The 20,969-nt window shown below is 38.4% G+C and overlaps 1 protein-coding gene across 16 annotated transcripts in view; it reads right to left on the bottom strand.

The window, feature by feature from the left end:
• The window catches only part of MYT1L (myelin transcription factor 1 like), a 258,465-nt gene extending 247,082 nt beyond the window's left edge, over positions 1–11,383 (bottom strand). For all 16 annotated transcript variants that reach the window (XM_087945947.1, XM_087945950.1, XM_026665147.2 and 13 more), the window contains exon 1: positions 11,020–11,383. The gene's annotated coding sequence lies outside the window, so the exon portion shown is untranslated. The remainder of the gene's footprint in view (positions 1–11,019) is intronic.
• Positions 11,384–20,969: the final 9,586 nt, after the last annotated feature.

The following is a 20,969-nucleotide window of genomic DNA, read 5'->3' on the forward strand; positions in this document are numbered from 1 at the left end:
TATTCCAAGTGGGGTCCTACCAATGCTGTATGAAGCGGTACTAACACATTGTGATCTTGATACCGTTCCTCTGTTGACACAGCTTAAATTTGACTGGCTTTTTGGCAGCTGTAGCATACTGCTGGTTCATACTTAAGTGGTTGCCCACTAGGACTTCTAGACCCCTCTCCATTACTATTGTTGAGCACCTATTCTACATCTGATTATTTGGTTTTTCTTACCTCATTATAAAACCTTACTTTTCTTACCACTGAATTGCATTTTGTTGAATAGGACCTAATGTTCAAGTCTGTCAAGATTCTTCTGGATTTTAAGCCTGTCTTCTAAAGTGTTGGCTATTCTCACCAGCTTGGTGTCATCTGCAAATTTGATGAATTCTGCAAATTTGATGAATTCCCCTTCTATCGCCTCATCTAAATCATTTATGAAGATGTTGAAGAGTACTGGGCCTACACCTTGAGCAGTTGGTCCACTAGTTACAAATCTGTCAAGTGGTGATTTTTTAAAATTAAATTTGTCACCCATGTTGCTGAAGGTGACTCTGGGTGGCTTACATCGAAATGATATTGTCTATCCCACATATTTCTGTTTTGCCAAGAAGTAGGCTGTGGTCCACTTTGTCAAATGCCTTACTAAAGTTCAAGTATAGAATGTCCACAACATATCACTGATCCACTAATTTAATCATTTTGTCAAAGAATATAATAAGGTTTGTCTGGCATGATCTGTTTTGGATAAACCCATGTTGGCTTCTAGTAATAACTTTCCTGGTTTCTAGATCAGTTGCTTGACTATCTTTTCCAGGATCTTCCCAGGTATGGGAATATGTGAGGCTGACTGATCTGTAGTTTCCTGGATTCTTCTTCTTCCTCTTCTTCTTTTTTTTTTTTTTTTTTTGAAGATGAGAACCACATCAACTCTTCTCAAGTCTTCTGGTAGTTCTCTGTTACTCAAAGTCTTTGAAAGATATTATTCGGTGATTCTAAGAATACATCTGGCGGCTCTTTCAGAACTCTGGGATGTAATCCATCTGGCCCATGTGATTCAAACTCTTCTAGAGTAGATAGCTGTTGTCTTACTATTTTCTTGCCTATTTTGACTTGCATTGTTATTCTGTTTCCTATGGTGTTGCTTTTGATAGGTTGTACTATTTTTCCCTTTTGTGTAAAGGAAGATCAAACGAATTAAGCAATTCCACTTTCTCTCTACTGCCCATCACCTGGCATCAACTGGCTTGATATAATTCATTCACAAACCATAACCATAAACCATAATGGCTTAGCATGATGAGTGAACTCAATTATGAATGCTGAGAAGCAGATATTGTTTAAGAAAAAATGTAGTATGGCAGTTAATACTAAAGTACAGGAAGTCCTACAACAGTTCATTTAGTGACTGTTCAGAGTTACGATGATGAAAAGGGACTTATGACTGCTTTTCATAGTTACTTTTGCAACAGCCTCATGATCATGTGATCAAAATTCTGAGGCTTGCAACTGACTGTTGCTGTGTCCCAAGGTCATGCGAACACTCTTTGCAACCTTGTCACAAGCAAAGTCAATGTGGAAGCCAGATTCACTTTACAACCTGGTTACTAACTTACCAACTGCAGGGGTTCACTTAACTGTGGCGAGAAAGGTCATAAAATGGGGAAAAACTCACTTAACAGAAATTTTGGGCTCAATTGTGGTCAATAAGTCAAGGACTACCTGTATTATATTGCACAGAAACTTATCAACAGTCATAGTGCATAATTTCCTTGCGTGTAACTTTTTAGACTAATTCAATGATTTCAGTAGTAAAGTTATGGGAGAATATGTTCTCAGTAGAATTGCCTTTCTTCCAAACTTCCCTGTTCAGCTTTGCAAATTTTAAAGCTAGTATAGGAAGTCTCTCGTCCTCCAAATAATGCTCAATTATATTTTCCAACAATTCATCCAGTATTATGAAAAATGCTAGTAAAATCAGCATCATCTGGTGGAGCATACTCTCTCCATAGTTTTTAGTCCATACGGTCTAGACTGGACTGCAGAATTTTGTTTAAGCAAACAAAATCATATTACTGGTGTTAATCTTCCATAATCTATTTTGAATATTTGGGGATGGCTAGACAAATAAAACATATCTTAAAACAGTTCATTTTAAAACACAGCTTTAAAATCTAGTAATCTCAATCTGCATAATCATTTAACATGCTGTCCACAATTCAGAGGCAGATGATTATACAAAAAAAATATCTCAACAAATATGCTAGCAAAAAAAAAAAAATGAGATAACAAATGAAGAGCAGTTTAGATCCAGAGCACTATCAAGGGTTGTTTTTTTTTAATTATCATATAAAAAACTTATCTCTATCTAAACCTATTTTATTTGCTAGGATTAAAAGGTTAACATTATTGACAGTCTTTCCAGTCTATAACTGTTTTGATCATTAGTGATTCTTTCTAATTTGTAAACAGGCAAAATAAGTTTCCCCTGGAGGGGAAAAAATGAGAACATTTCTTGGCCTGCTGTAAGTGTGTAGGTATCCTATGGGGAAATGCTGTTTTGAAACTTGTCAGAAGCATAGATGGTTTATCAGAATACTTCCAAATGGCAATACATTACTTTTTTGGATTCATTTTAATCACAAGCAAGTTTAAAGGGTATTTAAAAGCTACATGCCTAGTAGATAAATTCTGTATTTGTGGTCAAGATAATTCTTGTTCCAATTAAGTCAAAAATAAACAGAATAAAGTGCAGATTCTTGATTGATCAGTAGATTTCTGATCTCTCATTGTCTAACATTACCCACAGTTAGAAGCTTTTTTAAAAATAAATAATTCACTTAGGACACCAGAAGTTTTTTGCCTGAAGCACTTGTGAACTTTTTCTACTATCACTACTGAGCTCTGCATCAACCATGTATTCAGAAGTATAGTGTACTGTTCCTTCATTCTCAGTAGTTGTCTACTTGCCATGTTTCTTTGTATTTGGCTTTGACTTGTTGGTCTCTTGGACTTAGTAAAAACTAAATTGTTCCTGCAGTGCTAAAATCTCCCACCACTGCACTATATTATATTTTCTGCTCAAAGAATTAAACCTTATTGCTAATTAAATACCAAAGTTAATAAATGCTAATTAAAATAGATCTTCAAATATAGAATTAAGGACTGGAGGCTAAAACACAAGAACAATGGTTGCAGGAATTGGGTATATCTAGTCTAGTGAAAAGAAGGACATGATAACAGTGCTTCAATATTTGAGGGGATGCCACGAAAAAGAGAAGGGTCATCCTACTTTCCAAAGCACTAGAAGGTAAGGCAAGAAACAATGGATGAAAATTAAGGAGAGAAGCAATCTAGAACTAAGGAGAAATTTCCTAATAGTGAGAACAAGTAACCAGTGGGATAGCTTGCCTTCAGAAGTTGTGGGTGCTCCATTACTGGGGGCCTTTAAGGAGACTGGACAGCCACTTGTCTGGAATGGTATAGGGTCTCCTGCTTGAGCAGGGGGTTGGGCTAGAAGATCTCCAAGATCCCTTCCAACTCTGTTATTCCGTTATTTCGGAATGAAGAATTTCAAGAATTTGCAACACCAATTTCAAATAAGACTTTTGCCTGCAGAAGGAAAAAAGATTAAGCCTGAATCCATTTCCCAAGTGTTTATGGTTGGGTATGGATTTGAAATAAATATTTCCTAGCCCTCAGAGTTACTAATTCTTTAAAATTATAGCCAGAGCAGTAACACCAGTAATCAAAATCTTCAATTCAGACCCAGCAAAACATACCTATCTTATATATATGGATCCTGTAGGATTTTACTGAAATTCTATGGGATAACCTAAATTTACAATATTGAAATATTCTCAGATGAGATCTGCTGGCATCTCAGAAGTGATATTGTTGAAATATAAATTTAGGAAATCTTGATATGTAAATCATTATTTTTTTAATACAACCAACACCACTGAACATAATTACTTGATGACACTTGCTACCTAAAAAGATAGCTGTCCTTAAATCAATTAAATCAGCAAATGAATAACTTTGTTTATATTAAAGCTAAAGTTATTTTTCTTTTGTTGTTTCCAATCATTAGGCCCCTTCATTGTTTTCATGTGGGCTTAACTTTCACAGATCAGTGTCTGCTCCCACTATCATTTAAGAATTATGTTTTCTGAAGGTTATTTTTTAAAAAAAATCATGTAAGATGTGGCCTATAAAACTTTTAAAATATGACCAGCAGCATGAAAGAATGAGCAGTGATTTTATTTACATTTGATGGTGTATGTAAGATGTTTGGATCATTTAGGTAGTTACCACAATAAGAAAAAAACACCATGGTATAATTGCTTATTAAACCATTTTCACATGATAAAAGCACACAACAGGCTGTCATATATACTTACAAATGCTCCCCCATCTTTTCAATTGGCTATAATATGAAAGATTTTACTGACCCACTTATTTATCTGCATAGCACCAATGTTATTTATGTCAGAGACAAAAAGCACTATGAGTCAGGATAAGCCAGGTTTCCCTTTCTGTTTATCCATATTTTATGTGAGGTTTATTATGAAAGCAATATTAGAACCTCAGATCATAATGCCACAGCCATTGTTTTGGAAGTATTGACATCCAGGTTTCTTCTCCAAAATGATTGAATCTACATCTCTTTGGTTTATCTTTCTCCTTTTTGTTAGATGAGTTACCCCTCTCAAGCACAGCCTATATCAGAATCTTCAGCTGTGGCAGAATCATGTATAATCTAACAGGATTTTTTTTTAAAATATATAAGCAAAATATAAAGAATCCCAACCAGATTTAGAGTTGAGCTGGATTCAAAGAAAATATAGTCCTACATACCGATAATGTTCTTAAATAATAGTTCTTATATCTACTATCGTGTTGTATTGGGTTCACTTTAATTGGAAGAAAATGTTTGAGAGCTGACAAGAATGAACTGTAACAAGATACTTATTTGCAGCATGTTAGGGGAAATAAGCGTAAAGCCAGGGATAGGATTTTATTCCTTTATAATATGTTTTAGTTGTAACCAGAGATGATAAAGGACAAAATTTCTCTTGGGAGCAAAAGTTGATACTTAAGTCTCTATATTCCAGTTACCTCTTTTGCAACTATTCTCAAAATATACCAGTTAGTATATACTATGTGAGATACTTTTCATGTACTTTCTTGTGTCAGGTATCTCAGACTTAATCTAACCTTCCAACAACCTACTTATCTGATACCTCTTGAATTTCTATACCAAAAATAGAAATAAAGCTTGAAAGACAGTGTTATGCATTTGAAAACATAGGGCAACAAACTTTAGAAAAATACTGAAATTCATTTCTATCAATCAGTTTAATAAAATTTTAGTTTTGTAACAATAGCTAGACAGACATTGAGAACAAAGAAGGTTGTATTTAATTATGCTGTTTTCAGAATAAAATAACTCTCTAGCTCAAAACCTATCACAGAAGTAATTTGAAAAATAGCACTTGATTTGGCTTTCATGGCCCTCTCATGCCAAAAGCAACAAGCAACACTACTCAAAACTCCCAAAGAATTGGATTATTGCCAAATGAATATACAAGGCTGGTATAACCATGCCCCTTTCTAATCAGCTTCCCAATTCAAGAGACCCATGCTGGCATGAGGTATGTCCCGCTGGCAAAAGTATGAAAGAGCCAAGCTTTCAAATGCTGAATAGCTTTAAAATCTACAATCTTACAGCTACTTTATGAGCTTGTTTGGTACTGAGCTATAATCAGTTTGCTTATTCCTAACTCTCAAGATGTATTAAATTTATCCTGAACAAAATGGGTGTCTGAAACCAATTCCTCACACTCGTTGCCAATGGCCCAGACTCGTGGGAGTTTCAGGAACCAAAGGGCCTACTGTTAGATGCAACATTGATTTCTGTATGTTCACAATTTACCAGACTGTTCCATAGTAGACTTGATTTGATGGCTCTCCATGGGGTGCCCTGCAGCCTTGATTATTTCACAGCCAAGCTGGCTACCATGGTTTGTGGCAAATGTACATTTGCAACCTTTTCCAAGCAACAATATTAAACTTTGATATATATATATACCATAGCCAGCAAAATTAAAAATAAAGGTATTACTTTAATGGCATATTATCTGATCTTTCCTATGATACTCAATACTTCTCTGTTTTTATATATTTTATAATTCTCTAAGCTTCTACTTCTGATAGGTATTGGATCAATACTTCAGATTGGTATTGGACTGAAGTATGAATGAGTAGAAATTACATTTATCAATATGCAATAAATTGCTTAAGATTTCTTGGATCATAGTTGAACTTAAAGGAGAATTTGCAAAATGTAGACTCAACCCCAATTAATAAGTGATTAATGTAGCTGCTCTTTTGTTTATAGATATTTCATATCACTTCTAGGCCTTTTCTGTGCTTCAAAGAAGGGATGGGCAAGTAACATTAAAATGTTAAGTTCTGATAAAGTATAATCGCAAGAGTCACTTGACAGCACTGAAAGTTATTTTCCCTGATTCATATGCTATTTTGGGAATTGAGATCAGTTATTAAATATGATTAAAAAATATAAGACACCTGATAAAAGAACTATATTTTGAATTATAATTGGGTCAAGAAATTTAATAACCATGTGGCTGTTTAAATAATTTCAATAATATAAAATTGATCATTAATAACATTCAGTAAATTACCATGCTGTGAAAGTATAATTTTTAATATAGATGGCTCATTTTTATATTCATTTATATATATATATATATAATAATTAGGAAAAGAAAATAGTGGCATTTATTAAACAGAATAAAATAGCTATTTAATTACATGATGTTTTAAGTAAAAATATAAGAATGGTAAATTTCATAAAAGGGATAAACAATTTACCATAAATCTACGAAGTTACAGTATAAATAACTTCAGTGGACAATCTGGTCCTTTCTGCAACACAGGGAGTATACTTGAGCAGTAAATTCAAACACAAAGGAAGTGCTGTAGCTGGCAAGAAGCAAACTGCCTTGCATTCTGTTTCAGCTTAATACTAACACTGAATTAACATCTCCTTTCACTACCCAAACTACAAAATTAAGATGAGCATGAAGTACTGCTTTTGCAGGGTCAGAAAAATAATTGTTTTTATTTCAAATTACTTATTCTTTTTCTTTGTGTGAGCTTGGTAATACTCCTCACTTTCCCCCCCAGTGGAAACAAATGGCTTCTGTCACAATTGTACTTTTTCTTTGTTTTTCTTCAGTCATCTTTGTTTTCCATTATAAATACAGCAAACTCATTATAAATATATAATAAGACATAGCCATAAGCATAGGATAAATTAACTACATCACAACCACCAAGTTCAGGTCCAGCATTCAAACTTACAAGCGAGCAAAAGTAAGCTATGATAATCAGGGTTAACTGCTTCCTTCAAAAATTTAGGTTATGAATTTTATTTGTGTTCATGCTTAGTTTTTATGTTTACAATTTATAAATATTCTGCTACATAAATTTAAAAAGTCAAAAATTTTGCCACCTTGATAAACATATCTCCCCTGAAAAATAGGTAAGAAATAATTTTATTAAATATTAAGGCAAAATATCCAAATACAAAACTTGTAATGTGTAAGGAATTAAGAAAATGCAATTAAATTATAATCCACACTTAAATTTCAACCTCACAATATTTGTTTGGTTTAAAAAAAAACAAATTAGTCAAATTAAAGAGTTCTATTTTAAGATTAGAAGCATTATGATAGGGTAAAACTATTCCTAGATTACAAAGATAAAAAAATACATATTCTGATAAAAATTAAAATATCTCTACAGAATTATATAATAAACAAGCCAATTACTTACTAGAAGGCTTCATTATATTCAGGTTGCTAGAGAAAGACTTTGGAGGAACTGAAAGAATAGATTTTGGTGCCTAGGTTTAAATGGGCTTGATTTTGCACTGCTGCTTTTCTTTTTCTGTAGAGAGTATCTTCCAGCAATATAAAAACAATATTTTGCCCTTTGCAGGCACTTGTATCAGTGACTTGTTAAAATTATCTAAGTCACTATTAAAAGTGCAATTTCATCTGTATACTAAATATGTATATACATTAAGTATGCCCTCCAAATTCTACCTTCTAAGCTTTCTCAGTAAAATAACATGAGATTTTAAGAAAAACATTACCCAAATGTTCTAGAATTGTTACTGTATGTATCAGAAAAGAGTGTACTGAACTCTTTGTTTGACCTAGGAAAAGAATCTGAATCTCTCAACATTTCAGACTGCAATGTAGCTGAAGAAAGCCAAGTAAAACGTCTTCAGAAAAAGTAAAAATATGTAATTCTTTTGTCCCTTGTTAAACAATTCAAGTTTCTTACACTTTCTAAACAGAAAGATCATGTCAAGTTCAGTGAAGGGAAAAAGGCATATGCTTACCTGAATAGACTTATCAGTTGAAAAGCTGAAGAATTGCAAAACAAAGTAGTCCAAATGATTTGTGTATGCACACAGTCCAACTCGGTACTTTCAGGTAGGCCAGACAATCAAACTATCATTTCAGCATCAGCCAGCCTGCTTTCCATGTTAAGGGATTCACCCAGAAAAGTGAGAAATCTGCTTCAAAAAATCCTTGCAATGCTTCCAAATGCCCACCATTTGTTCACCATTCAACCAGTCAACTTTTTCAAATGCACCTCTTCTCTTAGTGCATTTCCAAGGTATAAGAGATGGGAATTGCTTCTTATCGGTATGCTAATTATTTTGCCACAAAGACAAAGGTCAAAATGTTTTCAGACAGGAACAATGGACCTGAAGTTGAAAGCAAGAAATAAAAGCAAGTTGATGGGGAAAGAGATGCATGAGTGCAGCATTCTGCTTGCTACATCAGCAGTAGCCTCCATTTGAAAGCAACAGCAACAGCAAGGCAGGCAGTAGGCTACAGAATAGCCTAGCTGGATAGTATATGCATACAGCACAGGTTCCCTCAGAGACCACATTACTGCAGCAGAATAACATCAGTAGCATAGTGCTGATTTCCCCTGTTTCATTCAAGATTCCTTCATAGTGTATTCATTTCTTGCCTAAATTGTAGATGGACTCCTTAACTACCTTTGACTTAGATTCCTTCCCCCCCTCCCCCCCAGATTATAACAATAATTTTGAGATCTTCTGTTTACTAGCCTTGCAGTAGTCAGGCGAGATTGAAGGTACATATGCTGTCTACATTGTACCCAAAGGTCCCTAAATCTCTGGAGGGGCAGAATGTGTATCATGTGAAATGCTGTATTTAATGTAATAGATGGGAACCATAAAATACCACTTGGGCTATTACCAGCAATCCAGTAGATGATGTTTTCTTTTAAACTAGTCTCTTTTATGACTGGTGACATAGAAAAGCCAGCTCTTACTAAAAAAAAAAAAAAAAAGAATGCCAGGAAATATAGCAAATGCACTACCATTTTGACCTATTTCTTTTGAGAAAAAAATTTAAAACATCTGAATGCAACAAATTCAAAGTTACCTTCAAATATCTCTAACTCATTTGGGTCAGTACCTGAATATACATCTTTAAAAAGAGAAAAAAGGACATTTTGAGCTAAGAAAAAAAATGTTTGCATATCTGAAGAGAGACAACAGTAAGAATCTGGATCTACCATACCTTCGTTAATTGAACTTTTTAACAAACCGAAACAAACAAAATGGCAGCTCAAAAAGTGTTTTAGAACACTTGTTAGAAGCTTTTCCCAGTTTGACAAAAATGCACCCACATATAAATCTACAGTATATAAAATTTCTGCTACACTTTTTTTCTGAATCTAGTGAAGAACTGTTTTGAATAGTTTTCTGACATGTGCCTCTAAATTAAATCACTTCAAACAACCTATATCTTACAAACCACAAATTACACTTACTATTAGCAAATATTTTTGCTTAAAGCATAACAGTTTTCTGCTGCAGTACTGTACAATGAGTTGTGAGAATGTGACCCTATGCTAAAAAGGTCAACATCTGCAGGCCAGTCCCTTCTCTTGTGGGAGGGGGAGGAAGCACACATCTAAACCAACTTTTCTACATTTGAATTCATAATATCTTCCACTTTTCAGTCAAAAAATGATGAATTAAAAGCAACCTCAGGAATCTTAACCGAAAACACTGGAAAACTGTAAGAAGGCTGAGAACGCACCCTCATATGAATGTTAAACCTTTGATAAACTTTTCCCCCAGTATTTGTTTTTATTTATAAGACTTCTGTAAATATTGGCAATCAGTTCTCACCCACCCCCAATTGGATAGAGCTACAAAATAAAAATATTTCTTTCTTGGGCAATCTTAATTTTCCTTGGGGGGGGGGGGCTGCGAAAGTTACCTTAATTTCACCTGTCTTTTCCTAAACAATATTACCGTCTATCTCGCGTAAGAGCACCCAAAGCAACTCACCCTCATGTCCTCCCTCACACACAGCCACAGCACTCTCACCAGTTGGCTTTCCACGCAGTAAACAGAAGTCCTCACTCACTCTCCTTCCCGAATCCCCATCTTTCCACGCAGCCTCCCCTCGCGTACAATCCCGCCCCCCACCCCACCACACACAAAACGTTTCCTCTCAGATGCAGCCTCTCCTCACAGCATACCCAGCCCAACCTCTCCTTCCCCTCAGACAACCACAACTCTTCCGCCTCTCTCAGATACCATTGTCCCCTCCTCCTCCTTTCTCCTCCCCCCCGCACAATTCTGTCTCCCGCAGCAGCTGAAACACGCACCGCGGCTGTTTTTTTTTTTTTCACGCGGGCAGAGCTCTATAGAATACCCAGCCTGAACTCGCAACACCTTTATCGCCTCACCGAGATAAGACCCACGCAGCCTCCCCGCGCTCAGCATACCCGAATCTTTCCTCCGCCTCACCCCCCAACCCAGTTTCTCTCCCTCCACGCGCGCGCGCCCCCCCCCACGCGCGCGCCACCGACGTCGTCGAACTGCAGCCTTTGCAAAAAAAAAAAAGAGAGAGAGTGTGTGAATGAGAATACTGACCGCTCTTGCGACGGCGGGGGTGACTTAAGATGACTCCCCGCGTGGGAAGTCACCCGGCGCACACCTCCTCCTTCCAGCCTGCCCGAGTAAACCGCCCCCCGCGCGCGCGCTTTCGTGGCTGCTTGACGCGCTGGGAGAAGCCCGAAGCAGACGCCGCGGCCGAGGCGACCGAGAGTTGCTGGCAATTCCCTTCCCAGCTCGCACTGCAGTCTGAAGGGAAGGAAAAGCCTTGCTGGAGCCCAGCCCGCCCTTCGCTTTCCTCCTGGGCTCCCCCGACAGCTCCACAGACAGCTTCTCTGCTGTCTTGCTAACAAACCCTGCCAACCCTCTGTCTCGCTCTCTCTCGCTCTGTGTGTGTGTGTGTGTGTGTTTGTTTGTTTGCAGCTCAAAAACGTGGCAATAGAAGCATCTTTCTCTCTCTCTCTCTCTCTGTGGACTTGAACAGGTTAAAGGCAGGACAACCGAAGTGTTTCCCCAAGAAGCAAAAAGGATTTCAGCCCTCCCTTCCCCTCGTCTGCCCCCCTCCCAAACACACACACACAGAGAGAGAGAGAGAGAAACACACACCTGCAGCTCTTTCACCTCCCCCAATTCTGACAACATCCTCGGGGCTTCCTTTATTACGCCAAAAAGCTAAAGTAGTCTGGCTGGAGAGACAGCCCTTATTTAGGAAAAGGGTTGGAGGAGGAGGCTTGTTTTTAATGAGAGATTCTGATCTAAAGACGGTAGAGAGCCCGGTTCTCAGGCATGCTTCCTCAAAAAGGGGAGCCATTGAGGTCCTTTGATTATGCTCCTAAATGCATATCAACTGTATTTGGAGGTAATCGGGGATCATCAGACTAAATGGAGTTTTTAAATAAATGCACTTAGAATCTTAGATTCTTGACTAAAAAGAGGGGATATCGGCTAAGTATCATATGAAACAAATTGTTAACTGTTTAGATAAAATCTCACTCAGTTTAATAGTGGAAGAGCAATTTCCTGTGTTTACTAAAATTAGGAATCTTGGGATTCGCACTTCTAGCTGGGAATCACACTTCCTGTGACCTAGAATCTAAACCCAGATTGCAGATACAGAAAGAAAGGCTAGTTCAAAGGTCAAATTCCTGATCTCATCCTAGATAACTCTAAAAGTAAATTCACAGGTGAAATTTACAAAATGAAACAAGTACCTACCTAGAAGTAAGACCTATCCAATTCTCTAGGGTTTCTCTAAGGTTTAGAGCAGTAGACTGATATAAATTGAATTGCAGCTTGCAGATGGCAACCTAGTGTTTGTGAGATAAATTATGTGATCTCTTGTCCAAATCTACAACTTAAGCAATGGGAAGACGGGATATATCAATAGTAGTTTAAAGGCATCAGATCCAGAAGTTTGAGATCAGTCCTACTTTTCTTTTTTTCTGAAATGCTGATGATAATTTAAAATAGCATAAAGGTATTAAAATCCTGTTTTGTACATATGTTCTTAAACTACTGGTATTTTGTTTTTGTAAAATATGATTAGAAGCTTGGTGCCAAAATTATAACTTTTCCACTTCTTCAGAACTGATAAATGCTACCCTGAAACCATGAAAACCTTTACTTTTCTCTTAATGATACACACTAAATCAATATTCGGAAGCATTTTCAAAATAACATTTTGCTACATAATTGTAGCAGATGTGCAGATTCAGCCCCATCACTAAACATACATTGCAATGGCGGAGTAATCTTGTGGCCTTTGTTATTTGGGATGCAATATGATGGGCATGGAGAAACAGGTAGGTAATTATGAGCATTCTTCCTCTGGTTTGATATAAAAGTCTTTTTACTTGTAAGTAAAAATTACTTGAAAAGGAAACTAGTTCTCAACTTGAATAAATGGTTTTGAAATTAGCTGGTGGCATTCAAAAAATTGGTAGAGGAAATTTAGCTTCAAATGAGACAGGATAGTGATCCCCAAATAAGGGCTACAAAACTGTAACCAGCCCAAATAAATCCCTTAAGAAAAAAACCCTGCATATGCAATAATCCTAGATATATCTTGGACATCTTTTACCTTTTGTTCATATACCTACTTGCAGTGGTCTCTTCTCTCCAATCTGCCAGATAAAATGTAGGGTGTGCAGCAAGGTGGTGAGGAGGGACACAAGTTTAAATTATGCAGCTATCATGAGAAAGCAACACCTAGTCTGATGGCCACACAATGTGGTTATTAGAGTTTATTCTATTCAAGCTTATGGTTGAAAACAGTATTTCCTTTATGCATGAGAAGGCCTGAATAAGATACTCTGAAATTTCAATTCAGAGTACAGAGGAGATGCAAAGGTAAATCTGTATGGGAATGCCCAGCTGTGAACATTAAATACCAAACATCAATATCAAAAATATATTCTATATGCCTTTCATGTTTCTTGATATACTATATTCTCAATGTTGTGTGTGCACACAACTAGTCACAACCCCAACAACATAATATGCTTAATACTACTGAGTAAATGTATACATAAAACTACTTTTTATTCTGGAGTAAATATATAATTAATTTGCACATTTAATTGCCTCCATAATTGTTAAATTCAGAGAAAACTCTAAACATGATGGAGTTTAATCAAGGCTTGAAATATTCAGTATAGTGGCACATTTCTTGAAGAGCAGAAAGGATATTCAAACTAGGTTGGAAAAGTTACTGCACATGCGCAGTCACAGCATCTCATGATAAAGTAAAGCAGCAGTTTGGTTGATCATGCACGGATGTCCTCAAAGCATCATATTTTGAACAGCATTTCTGGATTTAGCTGGGGATATGAATGGAGCAAATGGAGCATTAGCTCTGCACAGTGAAAACCTAGATCCATTTCTGGAAACAAACATCTCTGCTAATATTTTGCTGAATTGTTGAAATGTTGATGCAAACAGAATCTCTCAGGTTCAATCAATATGGATGTGAATGTGGATTTATGACAGAGACATTCTAGCAATGGGAGGGGGAACAACATGTAAATGTGGTGAGAAGCCATCTATAAGAGCCCTGGCTGATAGAGAAACAAGGAATTTTGAAGAGCTGAGTTACGCCAGCAAGGCTATTCATATATGAAGGAGAAAAAGGAGTGCCATTTTTTCAAAATGGGCTCTTCTGAAGAAATGAAAAGCTATTGAAGGAAAACCAGAGAAGTAACTGATCTTGTCTTATATTACAAGGGTGAAAGAATAGGCAAATTCTACAATATTATCCACATTTTATAGGCTACATAAATACAAAAGCAAGGGGAGGAAATCAAAGATAAAAGTGAACATGTTTCATTTTTTCTCCCTTCAAGTGTATGCATAATGTTAGTGATTAAGTATTTTCCCATGGTTAACCTGCTCTTTGTAGCAAATCGTTAAGGAAGGTGATGAAAGTGAGCTACTTTCTTATTTTCCAGTAAGCTAATAGGAAGTCAGGGCTCAAAGTAATTACTATCAGCAGCGGACAGCTCCTGGTGCTGAAAGGAGAAGAAGGCAGCTCAAACATCCTTTCGAGGAGGAGGAGGGGGGAAATCACAGCAAAACTGAATGAGGTGACAAGCACTCTGAAAAACACTATCTGCAGAACAATGGCAGCCAACTCCAAATCCCTCCATAATCACATTAATGAGATTAATCAGTGAATTAGCAGCAGTCAAATGTCAGGGTGGCAAGGAGGAATCCAACCAAGCTTGGTAATTAACTTTTATGGGGGCAGGGAAAGAAAACCAAGAGCATTACCTCTGATGGGTTTTCTTTTAAAACATTGTATCTTTTCCTTCATTCTTCTTTGCAAGGCATTTGAACTAGCTCACAGCTTACACAAAGTGAAAGTACTACACACCTCAAATAGTTAAAAACCAAGCTCTCAAGACTTTCACAAAACTCTTAATTTTTTCAAGCTACTGCAGCTGTTACCAATTGAGGAGACGATGATTTTTCATGCTTTCCCTCTCAATCTGTTCAGCCTTTATTATAAGATATGCAGTCCTATACCACTTACCTGGGAGTAGGCCTATAATTAATGGATCTTACTTTTGAGCTTGCATGTAGGATATTTATTTATTTATTTATTTATTTATTTTATTTATTTGATTTGCCAATTGTTTACAAGATAATAAGTATAAGTGTATACATAGTTGTGAATACATGAAATGGGTACATATAAGAAAAATAAAAGAAGAGAAACAATAGGACAGGGACGGTAGGCACGATGGTGCGCTTATGCACGCCCCCTACAGACCTCTCGGGGGTCGCATAACTATCCAGCTTACTATATTGATAAAATTGTTCAATATTATTAATATAAGTTATTCCACAACTTAAATATAGCTGTCTTTGCAACTGACTGATGGTGCCAATGCCAATGGTGTTCCATGCACCCAAGATGTCTATTACTATTGGTACTATATATTTTTTGCTAGTTATTCTACTTCTCCTTTACAGGTCTCTCTCCCTCTCTCTCTTTCTCTCTCTCTCTCTCTGTGTGTGTGTGTGTGTGTGTGTGTGTGTGTGTGTGTGAATGTATTTGTTATATTTTATGGTTCCATCAGTTTTTGCTTGCAGGCAAATGGTATTTCTTGCAAATCTTCCAATGCACCATTGTTGCTATTTTGTCATGCCATTGTTTTAGTCAGTCTGTACAATCTTCTTGCAAGCAGCTAACCAGGTGGTCCACTGTTAAGTTTCTTTTCAGAAGCTTTCAGTTTCTTTTTTTAATGTTCCAATTATAAGTCATTGGCAGTTTTTCATTATTATTTTATTAATTTAATTTATTCAATTGTATTAATTATTATTGACTTCCAATTACTCCAGGTGGGTAGAAATAGAACTTAAAAACAAGGAAAAATGTGACAATAGACTAAAAATGAAGAAAAGATGTCAAGGATGACAAAAAATAGATGGGAATGAAAATAAACAAATCCACAGAATCCAACTCAATCTCAGCAAGGAACTTCATGAAACTGAACTTTTTCTAAAACAATAAAAAGGGTCACTGCATATTTTGTGAAAGAATATTTACAAAATTGGCATAGAAATACTTTTTATTTTGACATTTAAATAATAATAATTATATTGGGTTGTATTCAGACAATCATAGCCATTATTAACTTATCTGGATGATTATAATGGGTCTATTTAAGTATGACCAAGTCTAAATCCAATTCATTGCCTCCCTATTTTATGTACAGCAGTAACAACTTTGTTCCAGGACCATTTCAGGAAAACAAAACTTAAATTACCTTTTGGTATGTTATCTTTTTTATAGCAAGTTCAACAAGAACATCGCTTTAGTATTAATGCATCATTCTATAAACACATAATTCTGTTGTACAAATAAATCTAAATAAAAATTTTAAATATTTATCACATAGACCAATTTTATGATAAACATATTGTAAAACCCCAACTGTTTTTTAGTATGAAGACTGCCAAAATCAATAATTTAAGGAAAATAGGTGTAATTTCACATATAATGATGACTGAATTACATTATTTTTCACTACAAAACTGACGTATACATGTACTCTGTTTTCACTTGTTGGCAAATATGTAGGCCACTAAACTTCATCAGAGCCGTTTTAAAAACCTGTATGTTGGTCTAAAGAGCATAACCTGCTTTTAGTAACTATAAATATAAACTGTGAACTTAGTGCTGTATAACATATAGTGCTGTATAGTGCTGTATAACAAATATATTAAAGTTCATATTTTAAGGAAATATAATTTTCAAGTGATCTAGGAATATCTGTGCAGTTTTGCTGATTTGTTTGGTTATTAAGCAGTTAATCTGCAGTGTGCATAATTTGATATAAGCAAGAAGCTTCATTAATGCAAGATAATATTTTGATAGAATTATATTTTACCATTATATTACTTTAGGCTTTTTCTGAGACCTCTGGACAGCTCAGCAAATACCCTGTTCAAAATGAGAGAAATGGGAGATGAAGTAAACAAGGCAAATATAAAAGATCCCAGTAAGTGAAGCAAAGCAAAGTAAAGCAAGATCTAGAGTTCTGGATTACTTCAGGGAACAACCCCTCAGTTGAACGCGATTCACAATCTTCATTTACCATCATAAGCAAATTATATGAAATGTCAAAATGGTAAAGGAAAGCAGAGAGGAAGAAAATACAAGAAAAAGTAAAAGGAACAATAAAAATTTGAAACACACCATAAAGAACCCCAAGAAAACATCCCCCTTCACTGATTTCTAAAATGAAAGCCTATACTTCAGAATTTTTTAAAGAAAAAAAAAACCTAAACGTTTCCCTCTACTAAAAAATGGAGGAGAGTGCTTGAATGCTGAAGCCTTCTCACACACATAGTTTAGTGTGCAAGTATGAGGTGTGCATGGGGGGGGGGGAGCAGAAGAGTAACATCTCCCTGGTAGAGATGACAAATTCAAAACAAAAGACAAGTAGGCCTAAAGGGATGTTTTACTTCCACATACACCCCCAAGCCACATACTCTTCCTCCCCCTCTACTTTTTTTTTTCACCAGCTCCAAATCCCCGGCATATGACCTTCTGTTAAATAGATAAAAAAATTGCTTATCAGTCATGCAAATGAGGCTGAATTCATTTTCCACAACAGATGGCCTCATAGATAATGATGATGGAAGAGAGAAAATTGAATGTCTCTCACAAGGTGGTCATGGCAACCGAGAAGGGAATAACATCAATAATAAGCCTGGCTGCATAATAAGGTTGTCAATCCCACAAATCAAAGTCTCTGGCTGAATCAGGTAGCCCAACCCCCCCTCCCCCCAAAGCTACTTATCAGGTAGAAAGCAAACGAGGAAGGAAGCCAGGAAGGGCTGCAAAGGAAACCCCCCCCCCCAAAAAAAACAGGTCAGCAGATGGGAGGTACACCGGGCAATTCCTCCGAGTTCAGAAACCAGGTCTCCCCAGATCTCCCTCCTTTTCTTCTAATTGTGCGTTATTTCATTATTGGGGCGGCGGCGGGTCTTTTCCTTCAAGAATCTCCTCTCCTCCTTCTCCTCCCCTTTGACTCAACCCCTCTCCCAAAAAAGGTAACTCAGAAATACTAGGGCTTTGAACTGGGTTTGCCAGCTTCCCCGCCTGATTTCTGAGGTCCCGAGGCTGCAGGAGCAGCTCGCCCCAGGGGGGATCCCGACAAAGGGGATTAAAACGAGAGTGGCAAGGCTCAGGTACCGGCCGAGGTCGGAAGCCTGCCGCCGATCCCATGCCCTTGGCTTGGCAAAGCAGTCCGCTCAATGTAGCATCTCCCATCATGGCTTCCCGTTCGTCTTTTTCGCCACCTCCCTTCCCACCCCCCCACCCCCGCCCCGGAAAGATGAAAAGGGCTCAGCAGCACCAACCCGCTCCTCTGCCCCCGCCTCCGCATAATGGTTGTGATTTCCCCTTCCTTCCTTCCCTCTGTCTCTCCCCCCACCGCCCCCAACGTCCTTAATTGTATATTGTTCACAGCTACAGTCTGTCAGGCTGACAAGCAGTTATTGTAAAAAGCTTTCTTTCCGGAGTTTTTGCCCCCCTTAAAAAAATCCGCTGGAAGACGCTTCTATTAACATGCTGGAAGGAATTATTGCCAGCTATTAGATGGAATACACATTTCGAGGAAAGGGATGGGAGGAACCAGCCCGAATAATTTCAACGCCACATCCTTCTGTGGGGAAAAGGAATGCAGAAGATCCGCGTGTGGGTGTGGGTGGGCGAGAAGTGGTGGAGCGAGAGAGACTAAGGTATCTAATGTCGCCGATTAGGCACCACGAAGCATCGCCGCCGCGAATTGAAAAAGCAACTTGTTACTGCAACACCCTTGCTGTGTGTCCATCATGCACATTCAAGACGCATAAAACTCCAGGGATGCCTTAAACCTCAGCTAGCTCATTGGAGGCGGGGGCTGTCGAGCGTGAGGAAAAGACAAATAAACCTTCCGCATTAGGCAGAGAGTAGGGGAAAGGCGCCATTCGGTGGTTCTGTCAAACCGTTTTGATTATTTGAACGGGAATTATTTAATCCCCCTTTTTGGGGGACGTATCTCCTACAAGCGGTTTGCCATAAAAATGATATTCCTTCATACGTGCCAGATATTTTGACGGTGGATGAAGTGTTTTTTTTACTCCCCCAGATGTTGCGAGCCAATTTTTTTTTATTGTAGCCGCATCTTGATTAAAAAAAAAAACCAGTGCGCGTGCGCCTCTCCATCAGCGTGCATACAGCTATAAGCGTGCTGCGCATATAAATATATTTATATATTTAGACATATATTAATCCAAAGTGGACGCACACATCTTATTTGTGCATGCACCCGCACTGCTTTCCTTTTAAGCACGGAACCTTGTCTTCAACCTATGCGAGTAGACCTAGTCCTATCTATCTTCGCACAGGCGCGTATTCGGGCTACCCCTATTTCTCAATCCATCTCTCTCTTTTTCTTTCTGCCTATCCTCCAGTTGGGCTGCTGCTACCGCTATGGCACGAATCGGAAATCAATAGCGGCGCTCTAACGAAGGCTCCGGTCAGGAAAAACCCCGCTGCAGTCGGCAGCGATTAAAACCTGGGCGCATGCGCGCCAGCAGAACTTCAATGACACCCAAGCAGCCTTTCGTCTGATTGGGTGACGCATCGGATGTTCTGCGGAGCAAAGAATGGGAATCATCGACAGCCGGCTTCCATGAAAAAAATAATTGTTTTTTAATAAAAAGGTCGTTCGTATTTTCCTGTCTCCAGGAGACCGAGGGCTGATTTCCCATCGCCATCAGGCTACAGTCAGCGAGCAAGGAAAGGTGGCTGAGGCCAACGCGTGTCGTCACTGAGGAGGAATTAGATTCTCTGCCCGCCACCGCCTCCAAGACGAGCTTCGTTATAAATGGCCGTGACATCCGGAGCTCCGTTTCGCATTGAACGGGGCGGGTGATTCCGAAGCGCGCATAAGCTAAGCAGAAGGGCAGCGGATGCGATATTTTTAAAATAGCCTTAAAGGACTCCTTCTCTGCCTTCCGGGTAACTCAGATTCAGCTTGTTCTCTTATCCCCCTCCCCTTCCTTGCTTGGAGTCGCCTGCACAAGGGCAGACACCCCCCAGACGTCCATTTGCTAAACCCTCGGGGGTTACTGATGCTAATTCCATTTCAGTACAATTCAAACCTTTGTCAAGGCACAACATGTGTACGAGATTGTCTGAGCCTCCCTTAGTGCGTACACACAAACACACACACACAATACATCCCAATAACTCACAGTGAAAGAAAGAAAATCCCTAACCACAGTAATGCTCGAGTTTGCAACTGCAAAGCCCGGCTTTCCACTCCCCTCCACTTTATCGGTTCACTTCGCACTGGATCGGGCTCAGCAAAGGCAATCTAGCGCTTCCAACCACCAACCTATCTTTATTCTCTTTAGGAAGGTAGCATCCCTTCCAAGGTAGCAGCAGCAGCAATACCGCAGCACCGTCCTCCCTCCGCCTCTTTCCTGGTCCCCTCCCTCTTTTCCCGGTCTCCTCCCTCTTTCCCCCAGCCTGTAAATGTTGTATTTCAACCTCGGGATATTGACAGCAACCGCCCTCGGCTCAGTCTGGATCCAGCGAAGCATTTATATATTCTTCCTTCCAACCCTCCCCGCTCCACCACCACCATCCACCCCCCCACCTTTATCCACCCCGCGCATCTTATTGCAGAGATGATGAGCGAACCGCCAGCCCCGGATCAATTCTGAACAGCAGAGAGAGGAAGGGGGGAAGGGGGGGAGGTAATCTCGGGAAATGAATGAATCATGAGGCCATATTGCAACGACACAAGTCGCGTCCCCGGCTGCTTGTGGCGGCTCCTTTTCTTTTTGGCAAGCCAAGTTCCCTTCGCCACCGCTCCCTTCTGCAAAACGGACGGGGCTGGTGGAGAAGGGGGACCTCCTTCAGAAGGCGGCTGAAGGGGAAGCTAACCCAAGGTAGTCTGGGACACCGTGGTTGAAATCCCAGGAAG

This window comes from Notechis scutatus, chromosome 1 (assembly GCF_049901735.1).
Source record: "Notechis scutatus isolate UNSWTSFEM ecotype Mainland chromosome 1, rNotScu1.2, whole genome shotgun sequence".
Lineage (NCBI taxonomy): Eukaryota > Metazoa > Chordata > Lepidosauria > Squamata > Elapidae > Notechis > Notechis scutatus.